The sequence below is a fragment of the Nomascus leucogenys genome, chromosome 1a (assembly GCF_006542625.1).
Source record: "Nomascus leucogenys isolate Asia chromosome 1a, Asia_NLE_v1, whole genome shotgun sequence".
Classification (NCBI taxonomy): Eukaryota; Metazoa; Chordata; class Mammalia; order Primates; family Hylobatidae; genus Nomascus; species Nomascus leucogenys.
In genome coordinates, this window is record NC_044381.1 from 32,004,394 (window position 1) to 32,016,380 (window position 11,987).

General features: G+C 32.7%; 1 pseudogene; it reads right to left on the reverse strand.

Moving 5' to 3' along the window:
- Nucleotides 1-621: 621 nt before the first annotated feature.
- LOC100607911 lies at nt 622-11,711 on the reverse strand (annotated as a pseudogene).
- Between the last annotated feature and the right edge of the window lie 276 nt (nt 11,712-11,987).

An 11,987-nucleotide genomic window follows, 5' to 3' on the forward strand; every position in this document is an offset into this window, starting at 1 on the left:
TACCTAAACTCAAAAAATTCAAGGGATGGGAAACATTAAAGGTTAAAATCTATTTAAATAATGCAAATATTAAAATATTTGTTTATTTATTAGAAGCCTAATCTCCTTTATTCATCACAAAGTTTTTGTATAGACCTTTTAAATATATAAAGCATTGGCCAGAACTCTATTTACAGACTACGAACTTCCATTAATTACTGTGTCTTTATTTAAAATAATATCCATATTCACACGGGATACGAGTGAAAAGGAGTGAGGTTCTAATAACCACGATAAATAGAGATTCTAACAAGATTAAACCAGGAAAGCACACTTCTTGCCTGCTAAGCATAATATTATGAATTTTCCAAAGTACAGGGGGATAAATAACATGATTAGAGCCTTTGGCAGGCCTCCGAAATGGGTAAGCAAACATTTGTGTTTATTCGAGATAAGTATGCTCAAATGACATTTATTTGGAACCAGGATATGGAAGAGTCAAACTAGTAGAAGTTTTCACATTTTAATTTTAAAATTTCCAGGTTTTCAATAGAGCCTGCACTACATTAGCAAACAGCATGTAAAACTATTACAGAGCAGATTGATTTTTAAAAAACAAATTGGCAGGTGACAGCTATGTACTTAATATATCTTTGGTTTAAGAAGACTAGAATAATGATTAGAGGCCAAAGAATCCCCAAAATGTAAATTGCTATTTGGATTCTACATGATTTATTTTCTTTGTCTTAGTGGTTTTGAGTTGCTTGTTTGGCTTAGAAGTTTTGAGGCTCTAGTTGGAGGTTATTTGTTTTTGTTTGAAAGAACCTGAAGGGTGGCAGAGCTTAGACGCTTTCAGATTCCGATTAGTTGTACGATTTTTTTTTCTTACTTGATGTTGACTGAGGTTTTGCTGAATTACATGCTGTGATTATCAAAGACTTCTTACAAGCGGGAGTCCTGCTTGGAGATGATTCAGAAACTGGAGCAGGTATCACAGAATCAAGATGGACGGCTTTAAAAGCTGCAGGGACATGAGGTGACATGTATACTTCTAACTCTCTTAGCCTGGTCTACTGTACTAGACTGGAGAGGTGTCTGAAGGAAAGTAGGTACAAACTGCATGTCACTAATTTTATTATTTGCCAAATGATAAGGCTCTTGAGCATTTACAGTCATGTTTAAGTTTCCTTCAGAAAATGTACTCTTAGCCACATCCGTTGTTAATGTGGGCTTGATGCCAAAGGCTGGTCTTCCAAACCATAGTTGCTTTCTTGTTGCAAGTCATATGTAAAGCTTTCATCCAGATATGCAAAGCCCTGATGCCTGTCTTGGATTGCACCTTCGCTGGGGACCTCCACCTGTTGGGGCTATATTCATTCTCTCTTGGTGTAGTCTGTTGGTCTGGGAAGGCTGCTGGAAGGCTGTAGCACTTGAGGAGGAATTTGTCTCCAGGGCATTTTGGTATATTTATCAGTATGTGTGCATTTTTCCTCTTTAGATTTTTGGTGGCTGTTATACTGAATTGCAAGCTGAAGTTCTCTAATTGTTGGATCTTTTCATCTTTTGTCTTTATTTTCTCTTTAAGTTGTTTTATTTCATTTAATAAATCTTCATTCTCATATACTTCGTCATCATCTTCTGGTTCTGTACTTGATGGCCCTCAGAAATAATGCCACATATCTACAACTATCTGATCTTTGACAAACCACATAAAAACAAGCAATGGGGAAAGGATTCCCTATTTAATAAATGGTGCTGGGAGAACTGGCTAACCATATGTAGAAAGCTGAAACTGGATCCCTTCCTTACACCTCATACAAAAATTAATTCAAGATGGATTAAAGACTTAAATGTTAGACCTAAAACCATAAAAACCCTAGAAGAAAACCTAGGCAATACCAAATAAAGTCACATTCACAGGTACCAAGGGTTAGGTCTTAGATATAGCTTTTTGGAGGCACTATTCAACCCATAACACCTGATTTACTTAGCCTCGTTGTACCGCAGGTTTCATATGTACAGAATTGGGATAATGATAAAACCTACTCCATATAGTTGTAAGGAACAAAAATATATTAGTATAATTTTCTAGATTTAGTCTAACATATGTTAATCTATAATTAACATTAATTTATTTTTATTCCACTTTCAATTCCAACACTTTGATCTACTTTTTATCTCCTTTTGGATTCCCTAGGATCATAATCCCCTGATATCCCATTCTATTATTTTATTATATAAACAATCAATATATTCTTTATACCCAACTATAATTTGCTTGAGGCTTAGATAACCTCTTTGTATAGGTAGAATTGCTTTCAATGAGTATGAGGTACATCAATGTTATCATGGAGTATCATATTCAAATTGATAAATATTGTCTAGCTAATTGTTTAAATTTGTGTAAATAGAATATTTATTATATATTAGATTTTAAAATAATGCAAACATGGTTGGGTATATATGATTATGTTGAGTGAAAGGATATGTGTATCATCTGAATCAAGAAGCATCTCTTTTCCATTGTAATCTGATTCTGATCGAAGTACTTCGTAAACACAATTCTAATTTTCATTTTGTAGTCCTTGAGAATTTAATAATTAGTTGCAACTATATTGCTAATAGTTTGTTTTGCAATGTGTTCAACTTAGAGCATATTATAAAAGAATCAATTGCTTGTTTTTTAACTTTTAATTTTGAAATAATTTTAAATCTTTAAAAATGTTATTAAAAAGTAAAACTTAAAGTATAATAAAAAAAGAAAAAAGTAAAGCTCAGCACAAATTGTAGTAAATGAAATAATTGGAAAAACAGTGTTAAGCCCTTTTTAATTATTAATTAAATCAGTCTTTCTACTAAAAAAAGTTATGAAAAGAATAGAATGCTCACATGCAGCCTTCACCCAGCTTTCTCTGACATTAACCTCTTCATGACTACTGCAATAGTCACAACTAAGAAATTAATGTTGGCACAGTACTATCAAGTAATTATGCAATTAGCTCAGATACCACCAGCTTTTCTTTTACAGTATTGTGTGTCTGTCCTAGGATCCAATGCAGAATTCCTCATAGGATTTACTCATGTCACTTCGGTGTCCTCCAAATGACGGTTCCTCAAGTCTTTTCTTGTTTTTCATGACTTTGCTATTTCTTAATAATACTAGTAATTTTTTTGTTAAATATCTGTGAATTTTGGTTTATCTGATGTTTTCTCATTAAATTGAGATCATGCACTTTTGACAAAAATATGGTAGAAGTGATATACCCAATGTAATGTATTATGTCAGGAATTACGATTTTCATGTTTTATTATTGGTGATATAAATGTTATTTAGGATGGTATCTACCAGCATTCTCTACCATAAAGGTACCGCATTTTCCTTTAGAATTAATAAATATTTTGTGAAGATACTTTGAGACATTATAAATATCCTCTCTGTTCATCAATGGATTTTGCCTACAGTGGTTATTGTTGTGATTTTCTAATGATGACTTTCTTTTCCCTAATTCCTTCTACCTTTATTAATTGTACATACTTTTCAGGGAGGATCTATCCCTTCTCCTTCATTCATTTATGTATTCAGTTATTCATTTATATCCATATGGGCATATTTCAAAATCTGAGTTAGTATGTGGAGTGACAGAGGTCATAAGGATACTGATTTCAGTTTATATTGTTACTGGAAACAAACATCAAAACAAAAAATATGTGAAGTAGAAATAATGTGTATCTTTTAAGGAGCATCTTTAATGAGCTAGATGTGATAAATTCAACCTTAAATAATTCATTTAACGATATTAGTTACACAAACACTTAAAAGGATGCCTTTATTTTAATGTATTTTGCTAAATCCAAGAAGTTTATTGCTGAGCTCTCTGGAAAATGATTAATAGAGGGCTCATCTTAAGGAATAAAAGACATATCTTCTTATAATTAAATATTGCAGCGTGTGGAGGAGAGAGGGACGTATCAAGCTTTTACGCTTTTCCATAGAATCTCCTTCACCCAGTGAGTAGATTACAAACAGTGGGGTCAAAAGAAATGTTGGGGAATATATGGCCCAATAGAAACTGCTTACTGTGGAGCCCTTGCTCTCAATATGTTACCTGAAACTTCAGAAATCAGACCCTTCTAGAGGCTCTCAGTTAATTCTTGATTTATCTCTGTTTCCACTAGTACTAATTTGATCTTTGAAATGGAAAGTATTGAAAGTATTACAATGTTCAGGGCCTTCATAGATGTATTCAAAATAATGAAATATTAAGAAAAAAATGATTAAATTATTTGATATCTTCCCAGTTAGAATGAAATTCAAATTGTATAATAGTAAAATAAAGGTAATACTTTACATTTACCAAAGCAATCTCAGATTTTCTGATGAACAATGCCATAAAGGATACATGATAATCTTACACTAATGTACTATTACAATACTTAGAAAGTCTTTTATGGTTATTCTAAAATTATTTTCAGAGTAAAAATTGTATAAAGTAGAAAACTGGTTTCTATTTTCTGAACAATCATGACAAACTCATTCTAGGAATTGCAACTCTAAATTGTCTGATAAAGTGGTTTCTCATTATTATTACATGCTACTAAGTGGACACAATTTTGAGATATTCTACAATCTTCTAGTCCAACATGTTTTGTTTTTAATACATTTTAAAAATTTTAGGGTATTTTTGGATTTACACGAAAAATGCAGAGATATTACAGAGAGTTCCCATATACCCTTACCCAGTTTCTGCTATTGTTAACGTATTACATTGCTATGGTTCATTGTCACCACTAAGGAATCAAGATTAATATAATGTATTATTAATTAAATCACAGTTTATTCAGATTTCACTAGTTTTTACCCAGTGTCTTTTTTCTGTTCCATGATCTCATCCAGGATCCCACATTATATTTAGTTACTATGTCTCTTTAATATCCTTTGTTTCATGACAGTTTCTTAGGCTTCACTTGCTTTTGATGACCTTGACAGTTTTAAGGGATATGGTTTAGACAGTTTGGAGAATGGTCCTCAGTTTGACTGTCTTATTTTTTTAATGGTTAAACTAGGATTATGAGTTATTTGGAGGATGACTACAGAGGTGAATTGCCATTCTTATCACATTGTATCAGGGGTAAATGTTACCAACGTGACTATCAACATGAAGATATTAAGCTTGGTTATCTGTTTGAGATAGTGTTCATTTGCTTATACTTTGATTGGGACTTTATCAATTAAACACATAGATTTGGAAATAACTGACATCTTAATAATCTTGGGTCTTCCAATCCATGAAAATGACAACCCCTTTCATTTATTTGGCCCTTTAATTTTTCTCAGTTCTAGTTTGGAGTTTTCAATGTAGAGACATTGAACATTAAATATATTCATAGAAATTCGATTTTTATGCTATTGTAAATAATATGTAAGAATTAATTTTCTAATTGTTTGTAGCAAGTGCATGGAATAAAATCATTTTTGTATAGTCACTATGTATTCAATGACCTTGCTAAATTGACTTGTTAGTAAAAATATATTAATACCTGGTAGACTATTGAGATTGAGAACACTTTTATTCATATTTTTGCTTATTGAATATCTTCTTTGAAAAAATTGCTGAGATATGATTGACATACAAAAAGCTGTACATATTTAATGTATACAAATGATGACTTTAGAAATAAGTATACATCTGTGAAATCATCACCACAATCAATTTCACGAATGTATCTATCACTTCCAAAAATTTCCTCTCACTCTTTTTTATTATTTTTGTGATAAGAATACAACATAAGATTTAATCTCTTACCAAATGTTTAAGTATATGATACAGTACTGTTAAATATAGGGACTATTATCTACAGTAGATTTCTAGGTTTTATTCACCTTGTGTAATTGAAGTTTTGCACTTTTTGATCAACACCTACCTGTTTTCCCCTCCCCTCACCTTCTTGCACCTGCTATTTTACTCTCTGCTTCTATGGGTTTGACTGTTTTAGATTCCTCATGTAAGTAGAATCATGTAGTAATTGTCCTTCTTATCCTGACTTTCTTCAGTTGTAAAATGTCATTCAGATTCATCCATATTGTCACAAATGATAGTATTTCTGTATTTTAAAGAATTGAATAATGTGCCATTTATGTAAATAGCACATTTTCTTTTCCCTTTTATCCATCAATGGACATTTAGGTTGCTTCCATGTTTTGGCTATTGTATATAATACTGCAGTGAACATAGGAGCAGATATCTCTTCAAGATATGTATCTTCAAAATGAAATTAAATCATATATATATATACAGAAGTAGAATCTCTGGATCATATAGTAGCTCTATTTTCAATTTTTTGAAGACTCTGCATACTGTTTCCGTAGTGGCTGAACCAATTTACACTTCCACAAACAGTACGAGGATTTCCTTTATATCCTCAGCAACATTTTTTTTACAATAGTTAACAGCTATGAGTTGACATCTCATTGTGGTTTTGATTTAAATTTTCCTGATGATTAGTAATGTGGAAACCCTTTTTACATACCTGTTGGTCATTCGTATGCTTTCCTTAGAGAAGCATCTATTTAAATCCTTTACCTAGTTTTAAATTATGATATTTTTCCTACTCAGTTATAGGAGTCCCTTTTGTATTTTAGATATTAACTCGTTTTTTGGCTTGCATATATTTTCTCTTCCTTCATAGGTTGTCTGTTTACTGTGTTGATTCCTTTTCTGTGCAAAAGCATTTTGGTTTCATGTAATTACACAGGCATTTTTGCTGTAGTTGCCTGTGCTTTTGTTATCATGTTCAAGAAACTGTTGCAAAGGCCAATGTAGAGTAGCATTTTTCTCATGTTTTCTTCTAGGAATTTTACAATTTTATGTCTTACATTTAAGTTTTTAATCCATATTTGAGTTGATTTTTTGTGTATGGTATAAGTGTCCAATTTCACCCTTTTGCCTGTAGGCATTCAGTTTTCTCCACCAGTGTTTGCTGATGAGACTATTCTTTCCCCATTGTGTATTCTTGGCTTCCTAGTGGAAGGTAAGTTGACTGTATATGCAAGAGTTTATTTCTGGGCTCTCTGTTCTGTTTCATTGGACTGTGTATCTGCCAATTTAAATATAAATATGTACTTTTTTGTAAATATTTTGTAATTACCAGTACAGCGATCTGTGCATTTTTTTTTCCTGTGGTGGTAATTTTGTAAAAGAATACTCTGTACACACACACACACACACACACACAGAGAGAGAGAGAGAGAGACAGAAACAGACATTGTGTTTCTTCTTTAGTCAATGTTTTGATGTTTAGTACTATTTTGATGTCTCTAGGAACCATAGTGGTATTCTCTCTTTCATTCCAAATATTGTCAGTTTTTAGTTTTTCTCTATTCTCTTGATGAGTCTTGATGTAGACTTATCAAGTTTAATATCTTTTTTCCAATAACTAAATCCTGACATTTCAAATTTTTGTTGCCTTTTACTATTTCATTGATTTCTTATGTCTATTACATTATTTCTTCTACTTACTTTCCATACTTTGGCCATCTTTTCTAGTGTCTTGCAGTTGAAACATAAATCACTGTTATTAAACATATCTCTTTTCTTATACAAGCTTTTAAATCTAATATTCTCTCATAGTTCTGCTGTAACTGAATTTTACCAATATTAATATGTTAAATTTTTTGTCACTTAATTTAAAATATTTTCTTATTTCCTTTTACATTTTTTGTCTTACGGGTTATTTAGAAGTTTTTTTTTATTTTTTTAATTCTCGAATATTGGAGATTTTTTAGCTTTCCTAATGCTATTGACACCTAACTTATCTCCATTGTGGTCATACATCAGGCTACATAATTTCAATTTTTGGAAATATGTGGAAATTTATTTTATGATTTGGTCAATATTGGTTAATATTACTTAGCATGTAAAAAGAATATGTGTTTTAAAGTTCTTGGTTTAAGTTCTATAAATATTCACTCAGGCAAAGTTGATTTATAGAACTGTTGACATCTTCTATATCCTTCTTGATTCTTCCTGGACTACCTTTAAAATAGCTAAAGGAAATCAATATGTTTTATACTCTTTTTCCATAGATATATGTAATTGTTTTAGCTGACAGGTTTATTTTTGTCCAAAACTTGTCTGCATGTCTGATAATTAAAAGTTTGTGTAAGGAGTTCAGCTCAGAAATTTGTTTTTTCTCTAATTTTGTATAACTTTAATCCAAACTCTAATCTATTCAGGGATTCATGATGTATACAAGATTATAGAAAAATGTTTTGAAGTCTGAATTTACAAAGAACTTTTCTCCTTCGTAAAGAATTGATTTTGGTTCTACTTTCATGTTTAGAGATTGGTGTCAGTAGAGGAACTAAATCAGGTATGACTGTTTAAGAGTAAGTGTTGCTGGAGGTCTGAGGCTACATTGATATGACTGCTCAAACACGTTTTCCTGCCCTGGAAGACATTAGTATTGTAGACACGTATGTGGCTAATATAAAATTGGTTTGTGTAGTCTGGGTTTAGTGTGTTTATTTCTGTTTCCTCTAATACCCAAAAGTCTTTTTCTCTTAAGGTCTAAAACAGAAAGGCAATGTAGTTTTGAAATGTGTTGCCATAAATATGCACTTTCTATATGTCTAGTCTTGTTTATACAATCCTCACAACAACCTTACTGGGTGGATAAACAATCCTGCAGTTGCAATTGAGAAACGAAAGCTCACAAATGTTAAGTAACTTACCTCAATTCCCATAGCTAATTCTAGAAGTCATTTATTTGTGCATCACCAGAGTTTTCTGGATGATAGTGAAAAGAAAATTTGAAAAATAAGTTACTCCTGATGATGTCTTGGCTAATTGAATAAAAAGCCACAAAGATTTTTGAACTTAAGGGATATTGAAAATGCCTAAAAGAAAAAGAAAAGCTTCTATTTCTTTCTGAATATTTTAGGTTCACATTATTCTGGACACAGATCAAGTCACAGCTTCTAATTCTTTAATTAGTATGTGTGAGTGCACACACATGCAGGTTTGTGTATGCGGTTGGTTGAGTTTGGACTGATATTATTTCAAAGGAACATATTCTTTGAACCTTAAAAGAAACAACAGCAAATATTTTAGAAGAAACCCTTCAGTTTTTTATGTGGCTAATGCTCTGTGATAATAATAAGAATCATCTGCCAGCACCAAATAAAAGTAACTACAACTTTTCAGACCAGAAGTCAGAAAATAAGCAAAACATGGGAAATCCTTCTCTTTGTTAAAAGAAGGATCATGCTCGGTTGCATTTCCCCATCAACCCCTTTGCAAGAGAGCTGGCTAGCTTCAATTTTATTAGTACCATTAATAACCATAGCGTGTCAGACAGGCTGTCAGCTATAGGCTAATCTCCTGGGTGACTGGATACCTATATTTTTAGAAAGCTGTGAATGCTGCTTTAATTATTTAGAAGTTGGTTGGCTCACATAACCCTATTACACTTGCACAAAGCTTCAACATTTGTTCCTAAGAGTATCTTAATGTCAAATTTATTCATCAATGCCTGAATTACTCTAATCAAGAATTTGTTCAGTAAAAATTTCAATCCTAAAAAAATAGATTATTTTCTATTGTTAAGTGCCATGAAAAATCAGGAAAAAAATGTTATTCTCAAGCAGCTAAGCACTAATTTTAACCCCATCTGATATTATCTACTGTCACATATTAATCGAAAATATTAAAATTCTGTATTCTAATTCTGTGCATCTATAGAATTGATCAAATTGTATATTTTAAAATATGCCAAATATTTTAACTTCCATGTTCCAAAGACAAATCTGATCAATGTCTCATGTATATATGTATAGTTATAATCTTAGCATTCTTTTAGAATGCTGCAATAATTCTGGGGAAATTAAAGGTATTTATGAAAATAACAACTGCTAAATTAAGTAGCTATTGAATGGTTACAATTGATCCATCAGCAATTATTTAGTAAATAACTAAATTAAGAACACAAAGTGTTTTTTTTTTGAAATTGTATTACATTGAAATGTCACATTAAGTTATATTCTTTCGTTTATATGTGTGATAGTTTTAGACCATGATGTGGGTCATGAAGCTTTGCTTATTCCAGTCCTAGACTTATGAGGTACACCAGATGTTGTGGAAATATAAGGACCCATCTCCACTGTGCCTTTTTCTGAATTATCTAATCCACAGTGGTTTTAAGCATGATAACATGATTTTGTTTTATAATATTTAGACTTAGAGCCTTTAAAAATTTATTCAGCAACATGTAACTGGAATTTCATACCTATTCATTTTGCCATTTTTCTGTATCTCTACTTCTAGTGATTTTTTTTCTGGACATAAAGAAAATGTGGTACTTATACATAATGGAGTACTATTCAGCCATAAAAAAGAATGAGATCCTGTCATTTGCAACAACATAACTTCGGTTTTAAATAAACGTCTATAGTCTGTCTAGAGTCTAGAGGTCTCCATGCATTTAGAGTTAGTCTTTAGGGATATATTGTCCATAATGCTCTGTGGAGGTGAATTTTCTGAAACCAAAGGTGGATCAAAGCAACCCCCTTATTAAATTCTTTCAAGGACTCCCCATTGTTCAAGAGATCTATTATACAACATGGTGATTACAGTTAATAATAGAGTATATTCTTGAAAAATGCTGTGAGAGTGGATGTGAAGAGTTCTCATGACAAAAATGATAACTATGTGAGGTCATGCATAAGTTGATTGGCTAGATTTCATCATTCCACAATGTATAAATGCTTCAAAACAACTTTTACATGGTAAATACATACAATGTTGTCCATTTAAAGGAATAAAAATGAGTAAATGTTACCAATTTATAAAAATAAAGTTAAAAAAATAGACCTGGTGCAGTGGCTCATGCCCATAATCCCAACACTTTGAGAGGCCGAGGCGGGCTGATCGCCAGGTCAGGAGATCAAGACCATCCTGGCTAACATGGTGAACCCTGTCTCTACTAAAAATACAAAAAAATTAGCCGGGCGTGGTGGCAGGTACCTGTAGTCCCAGCTATTCAGGAGGCTGAGGCAGGAGAATGGCGTGAACCCGGGAGGCGGAGCTTGCAGTGAGCTGAGATGGCGCCACTGCACTCCATCCTGGGCAACAGATAGAGACTCCATCTCAATAAATAAATAAATAAAAGAAAAAAATTAAAAAAATAGAGACCATCCTCTACAGAGAATTGACAGCATCGGGGATCAGGGTTATTAGATAATGTCCAAGTATATGCAGATTTTCTGAAGATTTTCTTTCTTAGAAGGGATGAAAGATGAAGTTCCAGCTGCCTTCAAAAATATACCCCCCAAAAAAGCCTTGCTTAATATAGCAAGTAGCCTGAGGAGCCGGGCTTCCTTGGTTCAAGCCTGAGTATTTTGGCTCCAGACAGAAGTTCCCTAGAAGGCAAATAAATCGGACAGACTGACCAATCACAGAATCTGACAGCTTTACTATGATCACTCTCATGATTTCTAGTATATGTATCCCTGCCAGCATTACTCTGGCCTTCAGAGTCTATTTGATGTGTGAAGCTGCATTTTCCCCTTACCTTCACCTAGAGAGGAGGGATAGACTCAGGAATTCCATCTAATACTCCTTTTGGGCCTGGATATCCTCCTTGAACTGACTTTGTGTCTGCTGGAAAACTCGGCCTAAGTCCCGCTTAATTAATTCTTGTATGTGCCCAGAAGCTTCAGGATCCCTACAGTCCATCCTATCAGCTTTTAACTGTATAGATATATACAGTTATATATAGCTTTATAGATATACAGTTATATATAGCTTTATATATATACAGTTATATATAGATATACAGCTTTACGCTTACCTGGACACTGGGTTAGCCTGGTGGCTGGTACTGATTTAACTATTCATAGTTGGTTGTTTTGTCCCTCACCCTCTTCTTCCCCAACAGACTGAAAACATTAAAATTTCCTTATCTTTTCAAGGGAGCTACCTGTGCTCTTCCTGTTCGCACTCAGCACTAAG